Genomic DNA, 6,608 nt, shown 5'->3' on the forward strand with positions numbered 1-6,608 from the left:
AATAAACAATTAAATAATGTAATGCAATGTTACATATGCAAAACTTATATATTTTACTTATTTACAGTCCATAATCAAGAATTTAAACTATAAAAACACATAAAAGTACGATAAAACATAAATATGAAAGAGAGTAATTTTGGAAGTAAGTTGGACATATTTTTATTCATTTAAGTAGCATTTCATTACCCTAAATATTTCGAATTATATCAAACATCCAAAATTTTAATTCATAAAATCGATTTAAGGACGATTCGAAAACGATTTAATTTCAAACAAGAAAAATTGTTTTGTATTTACTGTCATCTTATCCTCATATATGTGTAAAAATAATATTTAATTGCAACTTTTATGCATATAAGAATATTATAATCTATATCATCCACAGGATCACCAGAAAACACTGATTAAAACCGTATTATTTGCTCAGGTTTACAGTAAGCATCGAAGTACAGATCTTAGCTATTAGCCAAATATTATACCAAATATTATAAAGAGCATGTTTCACGACCTTTTCGTATTTCGTATAATCTTTTCCAATCGACATTGGCACGAACATGTTCATCTCTGCTGATAATTGCGTAACTATTTACACGCTTTTGCACAGTTAGTATGGCCAGCGCGTGTTCTATAAGAAAACTATGAACAAAGAGGCGTCTTTTCTCTTGTGGCATCTTCTCTCGAATTACCTTATATATTAAAAAATTACAATAACAAAATTATAACAACAATAGTGTATTTATTGTATTTTATAATTTTTATGTAAACATACAAATTTTTGTAATATTATATAACATAATAGGAAACACATACACACAAAAAAAGGAATTAGTAATCATATCAGCTAAGTATCAGTTACTGGTTTAAACTTTGCTGTTATTGCTAAAAATTGGTTATTGAAGATAAAATACATTTGCTATCGATATCCAATTTTATTAGTTAAAATTAAAAGCGTACTTAACGAGTAGCTAAGTGACAGCTCTTTTTCACTATCTTAATCGCGTAACTGAGCATTCGCAATTGTTTCTGGGATGCTGTCGATTGCCTACGCTGCCTGCGTATAATATCGTTTTGGCATTGTATAGTATGCTCAGTTGGTGCATCCAGAAACGATGACCGCTCACTGAGCACTCACTGAGCAAAAAAGGGATTTATCTATTATTAATATGTTTATTTATTATAATTCACAACGTAGAATAACTTCATCTACTAGATAATTTTTAATATTTTTTTACTTATTTATTACTGTTTATTATTTCTCTAATGCCGTGTGCAGACCATAGGTTATGTAGTGCTCAGTGGTGGAGCGTAATTTTAAATCGCTCTATCGCTCATTGAGCGCTATACCTTACGATCTAAACACGGCATTAGAGAAATAATAAACAATAATAAATAAATAAGAAAGATGATATTAAATATTATCTAGTAGATAAAATTATTCTACGTTACGAATTATAATAAATAAACATATTAATAATAGATAATCTTTTTTTGCTCAGTGAGCAATCGTCGCTTCTGAATGCACCCATTGCATCTACCGTAGTCTATTTCCAATTTCGATTTATTTTTATTTATTTTTTAGTACGATTAATTATAATATAACATGTGTTATACTACAAGTACTGTTAATTGTAATTATTATTAACAAGTACATTACATGCAACTTGGTTTACTTTGGTTACTGCGTTTGTATGAATCAAAAGTTTATTTTGTGTATTATGGATTCTTTAATACAAGCTAGTACAATACATATAATATATACATATAATAAAGCCTTTTTATGTATGCCTTCTTATATTTTTATTACAATAACATAAATATATATAACATAACATAAATTGATAATATGTTTATTATAATTTTTTTTTATTTTTTATCCAGATTTGAAACATGTTTGATTTAACGAGACGATTTAATGAAACGAATAAATGGAGATTGGATTGCTTATATGTGTACAAAATCTCTCTTGTCTTTGTCTCATTAAATAAGCACGCTTCAAGGAGTGGGCAGTAAGACATGTATTTAAAATACATATTTAAATACATTTTTGTATTTTGTATTTAAATACAACTTTTTTAGTATTCTGTATTTAAATACAATTTTTTGAGTATTTTATTCACCCCTGCATGCCTTTATTTTTCAATGTAGCTCTGGTAATTATTGACAGTGTTTAGAAATATATTGAAATGTAGCATTGAAATGTATAATATTATATATGGGTGAATTATAGACTTTCAATTCTATAAAGAAGAAAAATAAAATAAAATTAACAGTATTTAATTGAAAATAATCTTGTTAATTTAAACTAATTTATTAATTATTAGTATTAACAAATACGCGATCATTCTCTTGTTTTAAGAAAATGTTATTTCATTAATATTATTATTGAATGAACAAGACTTTTGAATAGATTGTTGTTGGCAAATACTGTTAATATAACATTTTTCCCATGCATCAATATATTTTTAAATGCTAATAAAAAAGGCCTCCTGTATCAAATTTGATTGCTGAAATAATTAAAATCACACTTAGCACTAGCAGCGAAGCAGGATGTCCCAAAATAATCGCCAAATATTTCATGGGTAGAGCGAACTAAACTGAATGGGAACACCAGATGACGGGGTCAAGGATTTTTATGGGCTGTTCTTGAGCAAAAAAAAACAATACATGTCCGATCGTTTCAATTATTGGTCCATAGTTTTAAAGAAATCGATTTCTTAAATAATTGTAATAATTTGAAAAATATACTGTACAAATGAGAATATCAATATCTTCATAAATTTCATTTAATGTTATTAGTTTTATTTATTTTTTAATTGTAAAATTTCATTAAATTACATATTAGTATTATAGATAATAATTAAACACTCATTTATGAAATATTTATTATCATCGTTATCGTCATTATTGTTATTTACATAATGCATAAATAAGATTGTAATGAAAACTGTTATAGTTCTGATGAAATTAGAAATTGGAAAGTATGATTAAGGACAAATAAGTTATATGGTTGTAATCTTCTTTTTATTAACATTAATCGATTTATTAATAATAATAGAAAATTAATTTTTGTTTTGTAAACGTTGTTATAGACGTATGGGATGATATAAATCATAAGAACGAGAAAAATATAAATATTAGGTGTACAACTTTGCTTCCGCCGTTTTCCTATGATGGCTTTAACGGTAAGTGGTGGTCGAAATAAATAGATCATATACGTCATACAATAATTTGGGCATCTGTCAACATAACTCCATAGAAACATTAGTCGATTTGTGTCTGCATCATAAAGTTATTCTCGATTGAAAATGTCAGTTTACGAGCCAAATTCTCGTCATTTGCGGGAGGTTTTAATTTTTTGCTTCAATATGAAGAAATCTGCGGCTGAGGCTCATCGAATGCTCTCAAACTTATGGTGAGGCCGCTATTAGTGAAAGAACGTGTCGTGAGTGGTTTCAACGCTTCAAGAACAGTGATTTTGACGTCGAAGACCGGCATAGCGGTGGAAGAGAGAAGGTTTTCGAAGATACAGAATTGGAGACATTACTTGAGCAAGAGTGTCAAAATCAAGAAGAATTGGCACGATCATTGGGAGTAACTCAACAAGCCATTTCAAAACGCCTCAAAGTCATGGGAATGATTCAGAAGCAAGGAAATTGGGTGCCGTACGAATTGAAGCCGAGAGATGTTGAATGGCGTTTGTTTGCTTGTGAACAGCTTGAAAGGCAAAGACGGAAGGGATTTCTGCATCGCATTGTGACTGGGAACGAAAAATGGGTTCATTACGATAATCCCAAGCGCAGAAAATCATGGGGAGTTCCCGGCCATGCTTTCACGTCGACGGCCAAACCGAATATTCACGGCTCCAAGGTCATGCTCTGTATTTGGTGGGACCAGCTCGGCGTAGTGTATTATGAACTGTTAAAACCGCCTGAAACAACCATAGGCGATCGGTATCGAACGCAATTGATGCATTTGAGCCGAGCATTGAAAGACAAACGGCCACAATACAACGAGAGACACGATAAAGTGATTTTGCAGCAATTTGACAATGCTCGACCCCATGTTGCGAAAGTGGTCAAGACATACTTGGAAACGTTGAAATGGGAAGTCCTATCCCACCCGCCGTATTCTCCAGACATTGCTCTCTCTGACTATCACTTGTTTCGATCAATAGCACACGGCCTGGCTGATCAGCACTTCCGGTCTTATGAAGAAGTAAAAAATTGGATCGATTCGTGGATAGCCTCAAAAGATGATCAGTTTTTTCGACGCGGGATTCGTACGCTACCCGAAAGATGGGAGAAAGTAGTGACCAGCGATGGAATCATAAATGTATAACAGTTTTTTACAATAAAGCCTCGAATTTCGGAAAAAAACGGCAAAAGCAAAGTTGTATACCTAATATTTATTGAATATTGAAATATTTATTGTGAACATCTTACGAATGAATTTTTATTGTAAACATAATAACTTTTTCTAATATCTGACGGAAAGCAGATTTGATTGACATTATAGCTTCTTTCAGGAATTTTGATGAGTACCAAATTTTTCATTCTAAAATGAAATTCATTCGTAAGATGTTCACAATAAACATTTATGTTTTTCTTATTTTTATGATTTATATCACGTATACAATGTACGTCTTTCTGTATACAATGTACGTCTACAAAATACGATTAATTTTCTATTATTATTAATAAATCGATTAATGTTAATCAAAAAACGATTACAAACATAAGACTTACTTCCTAATCATAATTTCCAATTTTTAATTTAGAAATTGTAACAATTTTTATTACAATCTTATTTATGCGTAAATGTGAATAACAGCAATGACATTGATAATGATAATAATAATAAATATTTCATAAATGAGTATTTAATTATTATCTATAATACTAATATGTAATTTCATGGAAGAACTATGCCCAGTTTAGACTCTGTCTGAGCAGCATTGAGACCTAGCTAGGATTGTAGAGAGATAAAAAAAGGATTAAAAAGTTCCATATGTACAACTTTGTAAAATGTGTCCCTAAAGTGCTACAGCTGTTCAAAGTTCGCTATTACCATGTACTGTGTACTATGTAGGATTGGTTTTATTCGATTTCTCGAATCATCTAGTATCTGAAATATGTCCAATTTTGACGAAGACAACTAGAACCTTTTTTGGACCCCAAATGAATAGCTGTAAGTGATATATTAATCGATGAAGAGGAGAGATACTCAAAGTATGAAACAAAAGATTTTAATTGACTGACAAAGAAGCTGCGATTCAGTATTCTTAACTATAACGTTTCCATCTCTCGTTTCAATACGTTTTTTTTTAAATATATGTTACGCCACTAACGTGACATATATATTTAAATGTATTGTTCCAAGAAATCTAGCATTTCCCCAGCCAATAAATGTTTACGCGACTAATTTTTTAAATATTTTTCCATAGAAGATTTCATCGCGACCAGTAGCTATTTTGAGATGACCTCATATCAAAGACTGGTTTACCCCAATTGGTACATTCGCGGTTTGTCTTCCTCCTCAGGACGAACTCCAGGAGCCGTCATTACAAGCAAATCCGAATTTCTGTGACATGACGGCATGAATCGCGACCAGGGAGTTAAACTGTATCAAATACATTTTTAGATATTACTTCAATGTTTTTGATATAATTCGTTACTACTGTCACCGTGGGAAGGTGCTCTGGACGCAGAGAGAATTTGGATAAGACATGTATACATGGTACATGTTCATAATAGCGAACTTTAGATAGTTCTAACACTCAAGAAACCTCTCCTATAAAGTTGGGCTTATGGAATTTTTGATTCTCTTTTGATATTTTAAAGCATATATCTCAAAGTTGTTCATCCGGGATCCAAATTCCCCTATAAAAATGGGCAGTTCTTTCATTATAATAAAAAAATAATTAAAACTAATAAAATTAAATTTACAAAGATACTGATATTTTCATTTATACAATACGTTTTTCAAATACTACAATAATTATTTTAAAAAATCTATTTCTTCGAAACTATAAACCAATGGCTGAAACGGTCGGATATGTATCGTTTTTTTTTTTCACTCAAATAGCCTGTAAAAAGCGCATCAAAATCCCTGATTCCATCATCTGGTGATGATTCCCCTTGTGAGTTCCTCAAGCGATCGTTTGGTGCGCGGGCTATGGGGAGCGGGGATAATCTGGTGAGCGCGCCGTCCGAGTTATGGTTGGGTGGAAATTTTTAATTCTCTTTTGAATCTTCAAATTTTAGGGTCATGGCTCGCGGCTGTGTGCGCGGCATGGGGCTTTTGACCTGGCAGTCCCCGCTCCCCACGGCCTATTCGATAGGCGTATACTTTTCGCAATAGTAGGCCGGATGGTTGCTCATATTCGGCTATCTTTAAGGATTAATATCTCATTAACTATTGAAGAAATCGCAAAATGGTATAGAACTTTTCGACTCGTTTAGTCCGATCTGCCCGTAAAATATTTTGGGATACCCTGTATATCAGCTAAGATTCTTAATCTCCTTGCAAATATTATTAGTTTCTGTTTCAAAAAGAAATTAGTTTAATATTTTTAGCTGAACATCATTTTACTCTAGCAGAGTCTA

The sequence above is a fragment of the Atta cephalotes genome, assembly GCF_000143395.1.
Source record: "Atta cephalotes unplaced genomic scaffold scaffold00006, whole genome shotgun sequence".
NCBI classification, from domain to species: Eukaryota; Metazoa; Arthropoda; class Insecta; order Hymenoptera; family Formicidae; genus Atta; species Atta cephalotes.